Genomic DNA, 20,479 nt, shown 5'->3' on the forward strand with positions numbered 1-20,479 from the left:
GCCTTGGAGACCTTTGTGTACCAGTGCTAGAATTTTAAGGTTTACCCAGACATTTACTGAAGGCCAGTGTAAAGATGTCCTCAAAAGAAAGACTTTGCTGTCTGCTTAGGCTGCATATTTTTGACATGTTAAGAACGTGTAGATTAATGCAAGGAACACCCTGAATAGAACATTTGTAAAATTTATCTTTGAACATAGTGAGGATTTTCAGTGAAGAAATTGAGAACGCATAGCAGTTGATGTATGAATGAACCACACTATGGTGGTCATTACAACCCTGGCGGTCGGTGTTAAAGCGGCGGTAAGACCGCCAACAGGCCAGCGGAAACAAATTAGCAATTACGACCGTGGCGGAAACCGCCAACAAAGACAGCCACTTTAACACTCCGACCGCCACGGCGGTACAAACAAACAGCTTGGCGGTCACCGCCAACAGACAAGCGGAAGACAAAGTAACGCCCACAGTATCAAAACCTACCAATCCGCCACCTTTTCCGGAATGGATTCACCGCAGATAAAAACACGCGGAAACAGGATTTCGAAGGAAAAACGCTCACCTCTACACACCGCACAAGGAACCAGGACACCATGGAGCCGGAACTCCAAATTCTCCCTGCGATAGTCTTCCTGCTCCTCTACCAGGAGCACGAACGCCGGCGGCGAAGACCACAGTGAGTACTGCACCTACGACACAGGGGAGGGAGGAGGGAATAACAGGGGCACACACACGCAACACCCCCACCCCCACCCTCACCCACTACAACACACACACTAATACATATTAATACATGATAGCTACACCCACCCACCCCCCTGGAAGAATGCAAAGACAAAAGGAAATGAGTGTAACCATTGTAATATATTAAAATCAAGTAGGCAAAAATATATATATACACCATAAACAAAATATGCACCAAGCATAGTAGTCCAGGTAGTGCTCCAATTAAGTCTGTGGAACACTGGGCCCACACGGTATGGGCGAGGCCCACACAAGATCCCCGACCATGACGGAGAGAACACTGCAGGGGCATCAGAGAGCAAGAAAACAGGCATCTCAGGGGGAGGGAAAGGTGGGGCACCTCAGCCAGTTGAGTGCACAACGCCAAATCCACGAGAGGGCCACATGCCCACTGTTCAATCCTGGGGAGTGCAAAGCCACAGTCTCTCAAGTCTCTACAGTGGGTGGGTTGCCCACTGTTCCATCCTGGGAATGCAAAGCCACAGTCTCTCAAGTCTATACAGTGGGTGGGTTGCCCACTGTTCCATCCTGGGGAGTGCAAAGCCACAGTCTCTCAAGTCTATACAGTGGGTGGGTTGCCCACTGTTCCATCCTGGGGAGTGCAAAGCCACAGTCTCCCAAGTCTCTACAGTGGGTGGTTTGCCCACTGTTCTATCCTGGGGAGTGCAAAGCCACAGTCTCTCAAGTCTCTACAGTGGGTGGGTTGCCCACTGTTCAATCCTGGGGAGTGCAAAGCCACAGTCTCTCAAGTGGATAACAGTTTCCACTGGTTCTGGAGGAGGCATTGTGCCCAGAGTACTTCATCCTGCTAAGGACAGAGGTAGTGGATGTATCTCTCCACTGATTCTGAAGGGGGCTTTGTGCCCAGAGTACTTCGTCCTGCTAAGGACAGAGGTAGTGGATGTATCTCTCCACTGGTTCTGGAGGGGGCTTTGTGCCCAGAGTGCTTCATCCTGCTAAGGACAGAGGTAGTGGATGTATCTCTCCACTGGTTCTGGAGGGGGCATTGTGCTCAGAGTGCTTCATCCTGCTCGTGACGGACTCAGTAGCGTCAGTGCCCTTGGCGCTCATGGCCAGCAGTGCTTGAGGCGGCGGTGCCCTGTTCAGCGGTGCTTGAGGCGGTGGTGCCCTGTTCAGCGGTGCTTGGAGCGGCGGTGCCCTGTTCAGCGGTGCTTGGAGCGGCAGTGCCCTGTTCAGCGGTGCTTGGAGCAGCGGTGCCCTGTTCAGCTGTGCTTGGAGCGGCGGTGCCCTGTTCAGTGGTGCTTGGCGCAGCGGTGCCCTGTTCAGCGGTGCATGGCGCTGCTGTGCCCTGTTCAGCGGTGCTTGGAGCGGTGGTGCCCTGTTCAGCGGTGCTTGGAGCGGCGGTGCCCTGTTCAGCTGTGCTGGAGCAGCGGGCTCCTTTGCAGTGACTCAGCTGCTGCCAGTCCTCTCTGTCCCAGCGGGGCTTGTGCTGGCGGTCCTCTCTGTCCCAACGGGCTTGTACTGGCGGTCCTCTCTAGCCCAGCTGGGCTTGTGCTGGCGGTCCTCTCTTTCCCAGCGGGGCTTGTGCTGGCGGTCCTCTCTAGCCCAGCGGGGCTTGTACTGGCGGTCCTCTCTAGCCCAGCGGGGCTTGTGCTGGTGGTCCTCTCTGTCCCAGCGGGGCTTGTGCTGGCGGTACTCTCTAGCCAAGCGGGGCTTGTGCTGGCGGTCCTCTCTGGCCCAGCGGGGCTTGTGCTAACGGTCCTCTCTAGCCCAGCGGGGCTTGTTCTGGCGGTCCTCTCTGGCCCAGCGGGGATAATGGCTGTGGCCTCCTGGGCAGCCGGGATGATGGCTGTGGCCTCCTGGGCAGCCGGGATGATGGCTGTGGCCTCCTGGGCAGCGGGGATGACGGCTGTGGCCTCCTGGGCAGCGGCGATGATGGCTGTGGCCTCCTGGGCAGCGGGGATGACGGCTGTGGCCTCCTGGGCAGCGGGGATGATGGTGGTCTCCTCCGCCGTGCTGCTCTTCCCAGACTTTCCTAACCAGAAACCTCTTGTGGCCCTTCCCCACCTTGGAAGGTGTCGCAGCTGACTACACACTCCCACCGGGACCCCTAGGAGCGGCTTTGGTGGCTGGAGTCTTCCCCCTCTCCCGCCGGGCACTGGCCAACTTTTGATGCTTCACAGGTGGGGGACTGTCTGTGATGTGGCTCCGTGCCACACTGGCTGCCCTGGTGGCCGGTGCACTCCAGATTACAGTGACTACAGGCACCACTGGTCCCGGAGATGTTGTGGCTGAGGTGCTTGTTCGGGACCTAGGAGGAGGTGGGGGAGGTGTGGGAAAGAGGTCAAGGTTGGACAGGAAAAGTTTTTTGGAGACACTGGGACGGGCAGCTGGAGGGGGTTTGGGAGTGGAGGAAGAGGTTGTGGTTGTAGGAGGTGTTCGTTTGATGACTTTGGGTGAAGGTGCATGCGCTGGAGGCTGTCGTGAGGTGGATGGCTGTTGGGTGGGTGTGTGCCTGCGTTTGTCTATCTTGGGAGGTGGCGTCACACACACTGAGAGAGGACACAGGGGACATGTGAATGGTAGTGGGGGTGGTGACTGCACATGAGCGGGGTGTGGTGGTGGGTGTGCTGGTGGGTGTGCTGGTGATGGCAGCAGTGGCTGTAGATGTAGTGCATGCAGGTGTGAGTGTAGACGAGACTGGAAGGGAGGAGGGAGACGAGGAGGAGGGGGACACAGTGGCGGCAGTGGATGTTGCTATGTCTGCATGTGTGTGATGCTTGTGTGAGTTCCTGTGGGATGTGTGGTGCTTATGTTTGCCAGTGCTTCCCTTGTGTGTTGACGTGTGTGTATGCTGGTCTGTAGGTGTGCTTGTTTTGGCTGGGGTACAGGGGAATGGGTCTGGGTGGAGGAAGTTGGAGGGGGGAGGCTAGACACAGGGACAATGGCTGTCATCAGTGCTGAGGCCAGAGTCTGAAAAGCTTGCTGAAGGGCCGCCTGACCAGAATGAATGCCCTCCAGGAATGCATTTGTTTGTTGCAACTGCCTCTCTACATGATGGATGGCATTCAAAATGGTAGACTGCCCAACAGTGAGGTACCTGAGGAGGTTAATGCAGCAGGGGTGACTGGGGCATGGGCTGAGGTGCCTGGGGTGAAGGTGATGCCCACCCTCCCGGGTGAGCGGGTGAGCGGGCACGGGGCAAAGGCTGAGGGGCTGCTGGGAGGGTGGTGCTGGTAGGGGGGGTGGCGGCTTTACCTGTAGATGGGGAGGCACAGATGTTGCCACCACCACAAGGGAGCTCCCATCAGAGGATGAGTCCGAGTCGCTGGTCTCAGCTCCTGTCTCTGCCGTGGAACTCCCCTCGCCCTCCGTCCCACTGGTGAAGTCCGAGTACATAGGGCCTCATTATGACCCTGGCGGGCGGCGGAGGCCGCCCGCCAGGATCCCGCCCTCCAAATGACCGCGCCGCGGTCAAAAGACCGCGGCGGGTATTACGAGTTTTCCCCTGGGCTGGCGGGCGGTTCCAGTTAAACCGCCCGCCAGCCCAGGGGAAAACGACCTTCCCACGAGGATGCCGGCTCGTAATCGAGCCGGCGGAGTGGGAAGGTGCGACGGGTGCTACTGCACCCGTCGCGTATTTCACTGTCTGCAAGGCAGACAGTGAAATACATTTTGGGGCCCTCTTACGGGGGCCCCTGCCGTGCCCATGCCATTGGCATGGGCACGGCAGGGGCCCCCAGGGGCCCCGCGACCCCCCCTACCGCCATCCTGTTCATGGCGGCTTTCCCGCCATGAACTGGATGGCGGTAGGGGGGGTCGGAATCCTCATGGCTGCGGAGCGCGCTCCGCAGCCATGGAGGATTCCAATGAGCAGCGGAATGTCAGCGGGAGACCGCTGACTTTCCGCTTCTGACCGCGGCTGAACCGCCGCGGTCAGAATGCTCATTGGAGCGCCGCCAGCCTGTCGGCGGTGCTCCCGTGGTCGGTGGCCCTGGCGGCCACCGGCCGCCAGGGTCAGAATGACCCTCATAGTGTGGCCCTCCATGGCCATGTGGGATGCAGCCCTCTCGTGCTCCGGTGCCACTGCTCCTCCGCCTGATGATGCTACTGCACACAAGAACAGGAACACCAGAAAAAGGGGGGGGCAACAGAAGAAAGACATGCTGAGTGCATGCATTACGGCTACAGTTGGCGGACACGACAGACACACAAGCCCCCTGCACTACGTTGCGCTCTTGGGCTCCACTGTTCAATTCCTGGGAAATGGCCTACTAGGCTATGGGTGACATCTGCACACATGGATGACACAGGGGCATGACTAGGTGTACTTGGCACTCTACAGAGGTGGGGTGGGGTGTCACATGGCCTGCCTTATGGAGGGACCTTGCCTACGGAACTCGCCCTGGCCTAGGGAAACCCACAGCCCACCTCCCCCACCCAGACCCCTCCAATGCACGCAAAATCAGCAGGATGAGAGTGTACTCACCCCCATGTGGCTGCTGTGATGCCCTCAAGCGCCATCCAACTCCGGGTACACCACCGCCATGATCCTGAACATCAGGGGGGTCATGGTGCGACGGGCACCCCTCCCATGTTGGGAGGCCATCCCCAGCTGAGCCTCCGCCATCTTCTTGCTCCAGCGGCCAATGTCCTCCCATCTTTTCCGGCAGTGGGTGCTCCGTCTGTGGTAGACCCCCAGGGTCCGGCCGTCCTTGGCGATGGCACACCAAATATCTTTTTTCTGGTGGGCGCTGACCTACATGAATTGTACAGGGGGAAGAGGAACGTATTAGCAACTGCACCGTCACAGTCATTGGCCCCCCATCCCTACCCTTGCCATGTGGCACATGCACTCACCGTCGTTTCATGCACGCCGCAATCGCCCCCCCTTCTTAAATCCACCCCACTCCACACAGGCATAGACCATACAGCATGCTCCCAGTGTACTTACCTGTTTGTTTGGAGGACCATAGGGTAGCGTGTACTGGGGGAGGACCACGTCCACGAGTTTCTCCAACTCCTCTGATGTGAAGGAAGGGGCCCTTTCCCCAGACGCACAAGCCATTGTCTCTTCCAGACCAAGGTCGAAGATACCTGTCGAAGATCAGGTATCGAGTGATTGAACAGAAAAAAAATGGCGGTCACTTCCGCGCGGTGCATACCGTCACCACCGGCGTACATCGTCATTGGCTCCTGGGACCTATAGGGTCCAATGTTAACCAATGCAGCATTGTGCCGCGGTCTTCGACCGCCTACCTCGACGGTGTACAACGCCAGCGCAGTTACCTCACATCCAATTGTCCCACATTACAGGTCAGACAGCCGCCATTTAAGGGGCCCACATGGCTTCATTTTTAACTGCGTCACACATACCTAGGCCTAGACTCAACACACAGACAGGCCACTTTTTGGATTATGATTGGTTTTCTGTGTAAGCTGTGGGTATGTACCTCTGAGTTGTTTGACTCTGTGCTCGCTGTTGTCCTTCATAGGCACCGTCCGCTGGGACATGTGAGGAGATGGCGGCATCCTCCGGTGTACTGACCATTGGTGGACCTGTCGAAAATGGAGGAAAGACATGTGATCATCACCTACAGGCTTGACCGTGCCACAATCCAGGAACTGTGTACCCAGCTGGAGCCAGACCTGATGTCAGCTATCCGCCATCCCACAGGAATCCCCCCTCAAGTGCAGGTGCTGTCATTGCTCCATTTCCTTGCAAGTGGCTCATTTCAAACAACAGTGGCCATAGCATCATGGATGTCCCAGCATATGTTTTCCAACGTGTTGTCCAGAGTGTTGTCTGCCCTGCTGAAACACATGCGGAGCTACATCATTTTCCCTCAGGTGGAGGATTTGCCTACAGTGAAAGGTGATTTCTATGCCCTGGGACATATCCCCAACATCATAGGTGCCATTGATGGGACCCATGTGGCTTTGGCCCCCCCACACAGGAGTGAACAGGTGTACAGAAACCGGAAGAGTTACCATTCCATGAATGTACAGATGGTATGTTTGGCAGACCAGTACATCTCCCATGTGAATGCCAAGTTCCCTGGTTCAGTGCATGACGCCTACATCCTGCAGAATAGCAGCATTCCCTTATGTGATGGGTCAACTCCAGAGGCACTGTGTGTGGCTATTAGGTGAGCACCTGGAAGCAAGACAGTGGGAATGGTTGTCTTGGGATATCCCTACAGGTTAGTGTGTCTAACAGTTGTCCCTCGCCATTTGCAGGTGACTCTGGTTACCCCAACCTGTCATGGCTACTGATCCCAGTGAGGAATCCCAGGACAAGGGCAGAGGAACGCTACAATGAGGCACATGGGCGTACACGGCAGATAATCGAGCGGAAGTTCAGGTGCCTCCATATGACAGGTGGATCCCTATTCTACTCACCAAAGAAGGTGTACCAGATCATCGTGGCCTGCTGTATGCTTCACAACTTAGCTTTGCGACGACAGGTGCCTTTTCTGCAGGAGGATGGTCCAGATGGCGGTGTTGTTGCAGCTGTGGACAGGGAAGATGAGGAAGCAGAGGAAGGACACATGGGCAACAGGGACTCAGTGATCCAGCAATATTTCCAGTGAGACACAGGTAAGAATACAAACCAGCCTACTACATGTACTTTAACACTACTGCCTCTCTACTGTCTGTTGTTTTCACCCAGTGTATGGCCACTGAGTTGTCACTTTCCCTTACGATTTCACAGATGTGTGTCCCACAGTGTGACTTCTGCTTTGATTCATCATGGACTACAGCTGTGTGACATAGGTATGTTGACATTACAAATGAAAGAGCATTTTGCCACAGTAATTGCTAATACACTATTCCGAAATCACAGACTGACTCCAGATTGTTTTGTGCTTTAAGGGTTTATTTTAGTGCTCAATATTGGAGGGGGTAGCAAAACGGTGAGGGGTGATGGCGGAGGAATGTCCATGGCAGAGTCCAGTCTATTAGTCTCACAGGTGCATTGCCCAAATGGGCATAGGAAGTGGAGCTGGGACAGTTTAAGGATGGACAGGGTAACAAAGTGGGACAGAAGGATGACAATCAGGGTGGTCTCATTTCTTGGCGGGGGTCTTGGCATTGTTCTCTGTCTTTGTCCTGGATCTCAGGGATTGTTTGCGAGGTGGTTCTCCCTCTGCAGGGGGTGGGGTGCTGGTGTGGTGGACCTGTGGCGGTGCCTCCTGTCCACTAGCGCCGGCAGAGGTGGTCGCCAGTTCATCGTCCAGGCTAGTGTCAGGGGCCCCTTGTAGTGCCACAGTGTCCCTCCTGGTTTTGATTACTTCCTTCAGCACCCCTACGATGGTGCCCAGGGTGGAATTGATGGATCTGAGTTCCTCCCTGAAGCCCAAATACTGTTCCTCCTGCAGGCGCTGGGTCTCCTGAAACTTGGCCAGCACCGTTGCCATTGTCTCCTGGGAGTGGTGGTAGGCTTCCATGATGTTGGAGAGGGCCTTGTGGAGAGTGGGTTCCCTTGGCCTGTCCTCCCCCTGTCGCACAGCAGCCCTCCCAGTTCCCCTGTGTTCCTGGGCCTCCGTTCCCTGGACCGTGTGCCCACTGCCACTTCCCCCAGGTCCCTGTTGTTGTTGGGGTGGTGGGTTAGCCTGGGTTCCCTGTAGTGGTGAACACACTGCTGATTGACGTGTCCTGGGGACGGAGGTATGGGCCCGCTGGGTGGGTGCTGTGCTGGTGTTTCCAGAGGGGGGAAGCTCTGTAGTGGCCTGTGACTGTGTGATGGGAACCGACTGTCCCGAGGTCCCCGATGGGCCGGGCTGTTCATCTAGATCCAGTTGGACAGAGGTGCTGTCTTCAATGTGGGCCTCAGTGTGGACCCTCCTGTCCGGTGACGTTGGGTAGGGGTCCTGCAGGGGTATAAAAGGATGTTTATTACATCTGTGTGTGGCATGGTGTGCAATGGGTGGGTGACCGTGTACCCCAGTGCTTGCATTCCTGTGTGGGACCTTGTGTGATGATGTTTTAGGGGGGTGTATGGGTATGTGCAGTGGACATGCTTTACTGATGTGTGTCCATGCTTTGTTGTTGCATGCAGGGCTTGGTGTTGGGATGGGTGGTTTGTGATGTTGGGACATTTGTGAGAAGTTGGAGTGATGGGGGTGAGGTTGAGGGTGGGGGTATGTGATAGCATGCAGGTAGGATGGGGGATGTAATAGTTAAGATTTGACTTACCAGTGTCTATTCCTCCACCTACTCCTACGAGGCCCTCAGGATGCAGAATCGCCAAGACCTGCTCCTCCCATGTTGTTAGTTGTGGGGGAGGAGGTGGGGGTCTGCCGCCAGTCCGCTGATCCGCAAGGTGGTGTCTTGAGACCACGGAACACACCTTCCCCCGTAGGCCGTTCCACCTCTTCCTGATGTCATCCCGATTTCTTGGGTGTTGTCCCACTGCATTGACCCTGTCCACTATTCTGCGCCATAGCTCCATCTTCCTAGCTATGGAGGTGTGCTGCACCTGTGATCCGAATAGCTGTGGCTCTACCCTGACGACTTCCTCCACCATGACCCTGAGTTCCTCCTCCGAGAACCTGGGTTGTCTTTGCCGTGCCATGGGGTGGTGTGGATGATGCGTGGGGTGGTGTGTGGGGTGACAAGTGTGCTGATATGTAGTGGTGTGTTGTGTGAGGTGCCTGGAAGTTATATGGGTGATGGTGTTGTGTGCTTGTGGATGCTAGTATTGTTGATGGTGGTGTCTCTCTCTGGCCTTCTCTTGGTAATTGTGGTCATAAGGGTTTGTGGGTGATGTGGGTGTGTGTTTTATATTGTATTGGGTGTGTGGGAGTGGTGTGTGTATGTGTATCAGGTGTGTGTATTTCGAATTGTCCAATGTGGCTGTGTTTTGGAGATGTGTGTGTATTTTGAGTGCGGCGGTGTGTACCGCCAATGGAATACCGCGGTTAAAAGACCGCCGCGTGGATTCATGGGTCATGATAGTGTGGGCGTATTTCTGTTGGCGTGATGGTGGAGGTTTTGTTTTTGCCAGTTTATCACTGACCATTGATGTGGCAGACTTGTGTGGGTGTCTGAATATTGGCGGATTCCGTGGTGTCGGTCACAATAGCGGTGGTGTGTTGGCGGTCTTCTGCACAGCGGTAAGTGGCTTTTACCGCCAATGTTGTAATGACCACCTATGTCTACTATTGTATTTTACAGGAGCCTTTTTTCTACATTACGTTCACCATATTTCTATATGTAAACCTAGGTATTTAGAGCCTGACTATAAGGAAATGTGTAAGCAACAGAACATTGTACATTTATTAAACATATTCATTTTTAAACATTTTCACCGTTTACTCTTGGCTTGCCCTTAGACTGTGTTGAAGCTGTTAATGTCAATACACCACTGTCATACTAGAGAATGTTACTATATTTTGGCAAGAATGTACTGCATCCAACACTTTCTCAGCTGCATTACCTATTCCATATAAGTGAGTCCTGTTAGTGTGGTAATACTCAATGGCTTGTCCCTGGCTTGTGCACTGTTTTTTTTAGCTATTTTGGAGTAATTCGTGCTTAGGCCTCCATAATTTTTTGTCCACATAAGCTAACAACGCCAAAATTGCGTCCTTTTTTCCAACATTCTTGGGTATTCTAAAGGTGCCCAAGGTTTGTGGATTCCACTGGAAGGGACAGAGAAAATAGCCAAAATATATAGCAAAAATCTGTTTTCTTGGGGGGAAAATAGGAAAAAAGTGCTCTGGATAAGTGTCTGTTTTTTTCCATAAAAACGGCATCAACAAACGGTTTTCTGTGCTAAAGTCACCATCTTCACAGCTGTCAGGAACAGACAGAGCTGAATAAAAACACATTTTTTACCACAGGTTTGGCAGTTTTCAAAGAGGTAGCCTATTCTTCTTTTTTGATGTCCTCTCAACCTACTTCAGTTTGTTGTGAAAACCAGTGTTAAACCCATTGGTGAACCAGAAAAGTTATAGACTTCTAAAAAGTAGGCAACATTCCAATTTCAGCAAGGGTTCATATGTGTAGTTCCCTCAAGGTGTTCCCAAAGAAACTAACTTTTGAAATAATGAAATATTGAAAAAGAGTAGGACAAAACAGCCATTTGTTACAACATTTTTATCTGCAACTTTTTGTCACAATGGGCAATTTACAAATGCAATATACCATTACATCTGCTAGACCCTTCCGGTTGTAGTGATATATGGAGTTTGTACGTTTTCCAAGAATCCAAAGTACCCAGAGCCAACAACTGAGCTGCACCGTACACTGATTTTCCATTGTGTACTGAGTACAGACCAATTCATATTGTGACATGTGTACAGTGAAAAATGGGTAACAAGGAAACCTATGTATTTCTAAAATGGATACCAGATATAGAGTTTAGGAGCAGTGGTAATTTGTACATCTCTGAATTTGTGGGTACCCATACTAACGTATGATTTAGAGAGTATTTTTCAAAATGTCTTCTTTCTTACACACTTCGCTTACATTTGGAAGGCACAAATGCAGTGAATTCCAATTACCAATAACAAATATCCCTCTATTCTATGCTCCCACATGTCTTATGATAAAATGTGTACCTCACTGGTGTGGGAAGGCCTAGTACCGTCAACAGGAAATGGCCCAAGACGCAATATGGATATGTCACATTTTTCTACTCAAAACTGACCAATGTTTGGCAAAGTGGGAAGCTGTGGATTTTGGGCCCCTGCTCAGCCACCACCTAGGGAAATCTAGCAAACCTGTACATTTTTTAAAACTAGGGTAACCCAGCATAGGGTGACTTGCAGGGATCTCACCAGGTTGTTTTACCCAGAATCCTTGGCAAACCTCAAACTTTGACTAAAAAAAATTGAGACTCAAATTTCTGAGATGGAAAGTTTTGGAATCTGTGGGGAGTCACAAACATCCTTCCACCCAGCATTCCCCTAGGTTTTCTGATATACCTCACTTGGGTGGGTAGGACTAGTTTTCATGACCAGAACCGGCCCAAAACGCAACATGGATACATCATATTTTTGCACTCAAAACTGGCCCATTTTCTAGCAAAGTGAGTAGCTTTGGATATTGGCCCTAGCTCAGCCGGCACATAGGGAAATCTAGCAAACCCATACATTTTTTAAAACTAGACACCTAGGGAAATCCGGGATGGGGTGACTTGCATGGGACCCAAGAGGTTTTTTTTACCCACAATGTCTTGCAAACCTCAAACTTTGCCTGAAATCAAGGATTTTCCTTACATTTATGTGATGGAAACTTCTGGAATCTGCAGGAAGCCACAAAATTCCTACCACCCTTTATTGGGCCACCTGTGCCGATAAAAACACTGCCCTAGTTGTGTGGCTGGTCCCAGTGCCCGCAACAGGAATGGATGAAACCAAGGACAATGGGAGCCCCTTTGTAGGGACTCCTATTGACCTCTTTTGATTGACCCCGTTTGACCTCACTTGACCTCAGTTCTGATACCTCTCCCATGTGCTTCAGTGCTTGGGGGCTGAGATATGCCCCCATGCACTGAAGCAGTGAAAGTAAAATGACCTTATTAGCTAATTCCACTTTCACTTTCTCTGAAATAACGTCAGCACGCTATGTGCGCCAATTGTCATTTCAGAAATAAAAATGAAATAGCCTTTGGAGCTGGGTAGGCTCCCCCCTCTCCTAAGTCTATTTTTAAATAGGCTATATTAAATGAAAGGAAAGCCCTCTGGTGCTCGCACCAAAGGGACTTCCTCCCTTGGATGCAAGGACGACCTGGAGCGATCCACGGCACACAAGTGTGGAGAATGGCTTGGAGCTGCCCTCTACACTGATCCGGTTAATTAGCTCCAGGTTCCAGCTGGTGACAGATTTTTTCACACTGCCTAACTACTTTGGAAGTCATTGTTCCATTACCCCACCCCCCCCATAGAACGTCCTCATCCCAGTCATTACAAGGTGAGGGTGGTCTTGCCCCCAAGTAGGCTATCTCCAAGCTAGTTCTTCTTCTATTTTTCTGGATTAGGATCTTATATGGCATAATGAAGATTAGCAGTAAGTAATGGATTCATTTCTATTTAGGCTATGTATGTGGAGCTGCATTTGATCTAACTGGGGTTTATGGATATGCCTTGCACTGATAGGCCAGTGGCTCTCTTAATTGCAGAAGAATATCTGAAGAGCAATCTATATCAAATGCTCACTGGTTGTTTAATTTCTGTTCAATTTCAAAATGAATAGTTCATGATGTGTACACATTCATCATGTTATATCAATGTATTAGAACATACTTCAGTCATCTCATTATTTAAGGATGTCATCTTTGTTTGTATTCCTTTTTCTGGGCTGTCACCTGTTTGTCCCTATGTGGACCGAATGGCGAGATCTACTGCATCTCACACTGCATGCAGCACAGCACTATAATTTCTGTTATCAATAACACCATGTGCATTCTCTCCATATTTCCTTGCGCCATCTCATCAATCCCAGGGACTATCAAATATTGCAACCCCAACAATAACCCACGGAATATATGGAGTACAGTGTTAATTCTCATTATGCCATAATTTCACTTCAGATTGATCTTTTATATCTTTGAAAACATGAAGATTGTTATTTCCTGCCTAAACCTAAAGTAACCCCTTCATTATTTGTGGGGAAGATGAGTTCCATGGCTGGGCAGCATGTGCTGAAAATGAATACCTATCACATCTAAATTCTAAATTAGAGAGGGTTGCAATCTGGCCTACCTCATGAATACTAAACAGGTAGTTTTAAAAATGCAACTCAGTCTGATTGATATCACTCACATGAATGGTGGCCTGTGAGGGTCAGCAGACTACTATGGCTGCTTTTAATTAAAGAAAACTTTTCATTAAATGCAGCCAATATTGCCTAAAGGAAACAGGGTCGTGATAAAAAGGTTTTCTTTTTATAAAGTTTGTTTGAGATTTGGCAGTGGTGCGCTGGAGCACTTCCTCCTCCCCAAAAACTATTTTTTCACACTCACAAAGGGAAGCTGTGCTAAAGAGATCAGTATCAAGGAGACCCTTCCCATTTTGCAAATGTATTTTCACCCCAATTCAGGAGTCAGTAATTGTTTTGTGTTGTGCATCCAGAATACAATCATAAAACATTGATATATCACATACGTATTCACAATTTGGAAGGGAAGAACACAACATGCCTTTACCAAATTGTGAATCAATATCCATTTGCAAACCCCTTTTAGGAGTAAGTGAAATTTTTACCATCTCAACTCCTTAAACGCGCGTTTCAAAACTGTCACAAAAAGCTAATCAGATTGCTTGCAACCATAAATATGTTTAGTACATGTGGCCCTTATTTCTTTGGTTGACCAATCATATAGCAAAATTACATATCAGGAATTCTGGATCTTGCTGGTGAAGTGCCCTGTGCACCTTGTACAATGCCTTGACACCAGCATGTTTCTCCATCAGCAGTCAATGAAGTGATTGAAGTACAGGCCTTGTACAGTATAAAGTATTTGTCATCAGACTCTTTAACAGTCCTTAGTTTATACATTTGAGAAAGTGCAATTTCCTACCATGACAGCTTCCTTCCACTTTGAAATTCTTAAGATCTAAAAATTCTAACCAATCAGAAGTGAGAAACGGCAGTCGATCGTTGAGCATCAGTGACAACTCTCTCATTCTAAAAGCCTGATAGTTTTTTGACAAAGGTGCAGATGGTCTCTAAAGGCCATGATCTCTCTCTTGTTTGCATTCATCTTCATGAAGCTGGTGTGTGGGAGGGCTGGTCGGATATATATACGAAAAGGTTGTATATATTTCTGAATGGTGATGTTTATTTAGGTTATACAATAATTAAATGATTATTCTGATGTGGACGGCAGCTGATTGACGTCTCTAGGACTCAGTGGTGATGGGCTTCTTTCTCTTGCAGGACTCTTCCTTCCGTCAGGGATGGTGCCACAAGGAGTCTCAGAAAAATAAGAAATAGTAGTATGGGATAGGAAATACTTCTTTCCTTTCCATCCATCACCACACCTGTGTTTAGGCTGGTAGAAACTGGGGTAGGGTGGTTGGGACAGGGCTGTGCCTCGGTAAAAATAAATAAACATGCACCTCCTTGGTTTCTGAGATTTTGTCTGTAGCATGTCCATATTCTTACAATCCTTAAACTTCTTCCACCTCTTCTTTGCCTGTCCCAATAATTGGGGATACGCACCGCGGTTACATCACCTGGAATCAGGACTCTCAATGACATGGACTAGCTCATTGCACATGCAAGGTCTAGTGTGCCCATAGTATACATGCGTAAGGACTGGTGGGCTAGTATTTCAGTCATACAAAGTGCAGTGTGTGTTCATACGGCACAGCTATAACATAGTCACCCCTAAACACCAACCCACACCGTGACCCTTCTCCCCACCCACTCTCTCAATGATCACACGCCTGCCCCTTTAGGGCTTACCCACTACAACACAACCCCCTTGAGTGGCGGCGGCTCTCCAAACCCCTCCAGCGGCATCCATCACTCCTCGCTCCAGGAGTCAGGGATCTTGTCCAGGCCTGTAGCGTCTCCTTTCACATCAGTCTCACAGGGTGGCTTCTTGCTGGATCGCCCCTCGATTTCTCCATCTTCCTCCCTACAACTGCTTCCTGCCTTTCCTTTTGTCCTGCTGTGGCATCCTTTTCTCCTCCTCTTCTTCTATGGGATTGGCCCTCAGGTGTGGAGACTCTGCCCCTCTGTTTGAAAAAACATTAGCCCTTTGTTACTGTTGCTTGCATTTCTCCTGTTTTAATTATTTTTTTATAGTCATTATAGGTGTTCCGGTGGTTACAGTGATAAAAGCATGGTAAAGAGGGATGCTCCAAGCCTGTTTCCTCACATCCCTCTTCCCTTATATTCTTACTAGTATGAATAATTTCCTGCAGATATCTACACAAAAAGTCTGCATTTGCCTGCTCAGTTCCTTTCCTGTGCAGGGTCCTAAAGTGGAAAGGTTGCAAAGCTAAGAACCATCTGAGTACACGCTAATTATTTTGCGGCATACTCTCAAGGGGGCCATGATCCATACAGAGATTAAAGTCTCCCCCTTCTAGCTAGTAATGCAGTGTATAAATGACCCATTTGATTGCTAATGCTTCTTTCTCCACCACTACATAGTTTTTATCTCTGGGGAACAGGTTCCTGCTAATGTATGTGATGGGTCATTCTTCTCCTTTCTCATCAATCTGTGACAGCACAGCCCCTAAACCCCTTTGTGAGGCATCTGTCTGCAATACAACGGATCTTTTGTTATGAGGGCTGATCAAAACTAGCTAAGAGATGAGGGTCTGTTATAGGGTGTGGAATGCCTTTATGTCTTCGGGAGAGAGCGGTTGTAACTCTAGCGCAGTCTTTGTAGCGTTCTTTGGTAGATCTGTAAAGGGGCATGCCAACTGTAAAGACCATGGAATACATTGCCTATAGTACGCAAGGAGTCCCAAAAAGGCACGGGGATCCCTTTTGTTCCTGGATAAAGGTACCTTGGCAATGGCCACTATTTTTTCAGTTTGTGGTAGGATATGGCCTTCTCCTAGAAGAAACTCTAAGGGGCATATGTATACTCTGTTTGCGCCGGAATTGCGTTGTTTTTTTTGACGCAATTCCGACCCAAAACTAACTCCATATTTATACTTTGGCGTTAGACGCGTCTAGCACCAAAGTCCATGGAGTTTGCGTCATTTTTTAGCGTGGACACCTACTTTGCGTTAATGATATGCAAGGTAGGCGTTCCCGTCTAAAAAATTGACTGCGAGGCATGTGCGCCGTATTTACACTCCCGGGCAAAATTCACGCGGGTCAAAACAAATGACGTACGGCTGCTTTTGCGCCGTTTTTTAGCGCCTGGACAAGGCAGGCGTTAAGGGACCTGTGGGCTCGGAAGGAGCCCAGAGGTGCCCTCCCATTCCCCCAGGGACACCCCCTGTCACCCTTGCCCACCCCAGGAGGACACCCAAGGCTGGAGGGACCCATCCCAGGGACATTAAGGTAAGTTCCGGTAAGTATTTTTTTTTATTTTTTTTGTGGCATAGGGGGGCCTGATTTGTGCCCCCCTACATGCCACTATGCCCAATGACCATGCCCAGGGGACAGAAGTCCCCTGGGCATGGCCATTGGGCAAGGGGGCATGACTCCTGTCTTTGCTAAGACAGGAGTCATTTCTATGGGGGTTGGGAGTCGAAAAAAATGCCGCAAATCGGGTTGAGGCGAAAAATTTGCCTCAGCCTGACTTGCCCCATTTTTTGGCACCCAAGCTCCATATCCCCCTACGCCGGCGCTGCCTGGTGTACGTCGTTTTTTTTCACGCACACCAGGCAGCGCCGGCGGCTAACGACGGCTAACGTCATTGATTAAATACGGCGCCCGCATGGTGCTTCAGAATGGCGTTAGCCGGCGCTAATTTTTTTGACGCAAAACTGTGTTAGCGCAGTTTTGCATCAAAAAGTATAAATATGGCCCTAAGTATTTAACCTTCCTGGCTGCTAAGTGGCTCTTTGGGGGCGTTGAGTTTTAATCCACTCCTAGCTACAGCCTGTATAAGAGCCTGTAAGTGCTCTCGATGTTGGTCCCATGAGGAACTGTGCATACTTATGTCACCTATGTAGGCTGCGGAATATTGTTCATGGGGTTTGAGTATAGTGTTCATCATGCTTTGGAATGTCACTGGGGCCCCGTGAAGCCCGAAAGGCAATACAATAAAATGATACAAACCCCCCAGATAGAAAAGGCTCTTTTCTCTTTGTCCTGTACTTGCTGGTACCCCTTACAGATAAACTGGGAATTGATATACTTGGCCTCACCCAGTCTCTCTATCATCTCATCTACTCTAGGGAGTGGAGAGGTGTCAAATTGGGATATTTTATTCACTTCCCTGAAGTCAATAGAACATATTACTGACCCATTGGGTTTCGGTACCAACACGATTGGTGGGTTCCATTCACTGATGGATGGTTCAATGATGCCAATATGTAACATTTTCATCATTTCCTGCTCAACTGTGTCTCTCCTGGCTTCTGGTATGTAGTAGTGTCTTAATTATACCTTCTTTCCTTGGAGTGTATTAATGGGGTGTTCCAGCAGGGCGGTCTTACCCGGTAATAGGGAGAACACCCCCTGAAGGTATTGAAGTCAGTGCGTGCTTTCCTATTTTTAGTAGGTTTATATGATAGACTTGGTCTGTCTTTTTCTTGGAATCGTTTTCAACACAGTAGGTAACAGTGGTTACGGGAGTACCAAGCTGGAACAGGTGGAGCCGCCAGCAGTGGGAAAAATCCAAACCATATTGGACCACGCCAGCTTGGTACCTTACCCGATGGGGCCCATCCACTAGTATGAGGAGGGTTCCCGCTTAATGTGAATTTCCCTACTATGTGTAACAGTTAACTTTAGGATTAGGTAGGTTAATTGATCCTGAAGAATCACATGAGATCGTACAGCCTAAAAAGCGAGAAACATGTTCACCTTGATTTAATATTAGTACAGGGGATCCTGTACATACATACACCATACTCTAAATTGAGAGATTTGATGACAGTTATTCATCATTTTCCTTTTTTTAGGGGAGATAAGACCTTACCTTGTTCCTTCCCCTCACAATTGTTTTTAACCATGACAGAGGTTAGATATCCTAATAAAATATGTTTCACCCCTTGTCATTTTTAACAGTACTCTTTTTTCTTTTTTGTTTACTAATCCTACACACTATATACACTGACCGGCTATTATCCATTATCAAAAGATCTCTGGCAAAGAGCCCCCTTGTGGGGCCCGTCAGGCATTGCAGTGCCAGCCTGACGAGGAGCATAGCCCAATGATGAAGCATGATACCAAATGGTGAGTGAGGGCTCTTGTTCCAACAAGTTGAATTTCCAGGGACCGTTGATATATAGGATTCCATCCCTTTAGTGGAACTGTGTATACCTTTTGATTTATATGGTAACAGGGGTTACCTTTCCTGTGACCATATAGGCGCCCTGCCACTGTCCCAAAGGTTTGTGATTGTAAGAGGCCATCATTAATGGGACGGGGTTCTCTACATTGAAGGCTCTTTCGTTCGCTTTGTTATCATACTGGTTATTTGGGACTGTTGGACCTGTTCCATGTTGGTCTTGACTCCTAATTTGTCCCAAATGGGTCTTAAAGTTAGTGACATACTCGAGCAGTGTTTTTGTTCTGTCTTTCTTGTTTCCTCACTTTTCCCTGGCCATATCTAATAGGGAACATGGCTACCTACTGTAGAGGAGTTCGTAGGGAGAAAATCCTGTGCTCGTCTGTACCTTACCTCTAGTGGCAAACAAGGCAAGAGGCAGCATATACTCCCATTCTCTTGTTTCAAGGTCAAGCAGTTTCTTCAGGGTACTTTTACAATGTTGCATTATATTGTTTGATGAGCCCCTCCATTTGTGGATGATAAGCCCTCGTATGGATCTGTTTGATCCCTAGTTGGTGACATACCTGTTGCATGAGCCTAGACCCAAAGGGATCCCTTGGTCTGTTAGGATCTCCTTCAGAAACCCCACCCTTGAAATGATATTGACATGGCCTCGGCTATATTTGTAGTGTTGGGTTGTTGTAACGCCATAGCCTCAGGGAAACGCATAACATAGTCAACAAGCACTAAGATGTAATGGCACCGACTATGTGAGGGGAACAGAGTTCCTATAATGTCCATCCCTACTCTCGTGAAGGGTTCTTCTATTACAGGTAAGGGCATGAGGGGGACTTTACTTGGACAACATAGCCTATTCTTCTGACATATGTGGCACTCCCTACGGTATTTGTTTTACATGTTGATAGATCCCTGGCAGTAAAGTGTATCTAAAATGCCCTTTTCAGTTTTCTCTGTCCTGAAATGCCCTCAGTAGGTAACTATGCACTAGGAACAGGAACTTTTCACAAACAGGAGTGGTTACTACCAGCTACTGAGGTTGAGCAGACCCTCCCTTCTGAGATAACAAGTCATCTTTTATTTAAAAAAACTGAGGACCTATGTGGTCAGAGTTTTCTTGTTCAGAAGCATTATTCCATGCCTCCCAAAAGTTGGGGTCTTCTTGTTCAGCAGCCCAGAAGTTTCAATCTGTCTCCCAGATAGAGTAATCTTATGACTGTGTTTGACCTGTTAAGGCTTTCTGGAGGGTTGCTCTGTCTTTCACCGCTACGGTCAGGACTTTTTTTCCATGACCTTCTCAAGCTTCTCCTGGCTCGCCATCATGCTGTTCCATACTGCAGAATCCCACTTTTGACAACACTTGTGGGATGGCTGGGTGGATATTTAAATGAGGAGCCTGCATATATTTCTGATTTCTGATGTTTGTTTAGGTTATAGAATAACAAAACAATTATTCTGATGTGGATAGCAGCTGATGGATGTCTCTAAGACTAGCTGGTGATGTTCTTTGTTAGACTTGGGATCCTTGGCATGGTCTCTCCCTAACTTTCTGCCTCTGCTTCCCAGGTTGTTGTTGTGTGCTGGACTCTGTTTTTGATGTTTTTGATACTCTGGGCACTTTACCAATGCTATCCAGTGCTAAAGTGCAATTGCTCCTCTGAAATATGCATGTGATTGACGTATTTGATTTACCACTAAGTCCCTAGTAGAGTGCATTAGAGGTACCCAGGGATTGTAAATCAAATGCTACTAGTGGGCCTGCAGCACTGGTTGTGCCATCCACATTAGTAGTCGTGTAAACATGGCTCCGACCTGCCACTGCAGTGTCTATGTATGCAGGTTCAAACTGCCAATTCCACTTGGCAAGCGTACCCACTTGCCAGGCCTAAACCTTC

Source organism: Pleurodeles waltl, chromosome 5 (assembly GCF_031143425.1).
Source record: "Pleurodeles waltl isolate 20211129_DDA chromosome 5, aPleWal1.hap1.20221129, whole genome shotgun sequence".
Lineage (NCBI taxonomy): Eukaryota > Metazoa > Chordata > Amphibia > Caudata > Salamandridae > Pleurodeles > Pleurodeles waltl.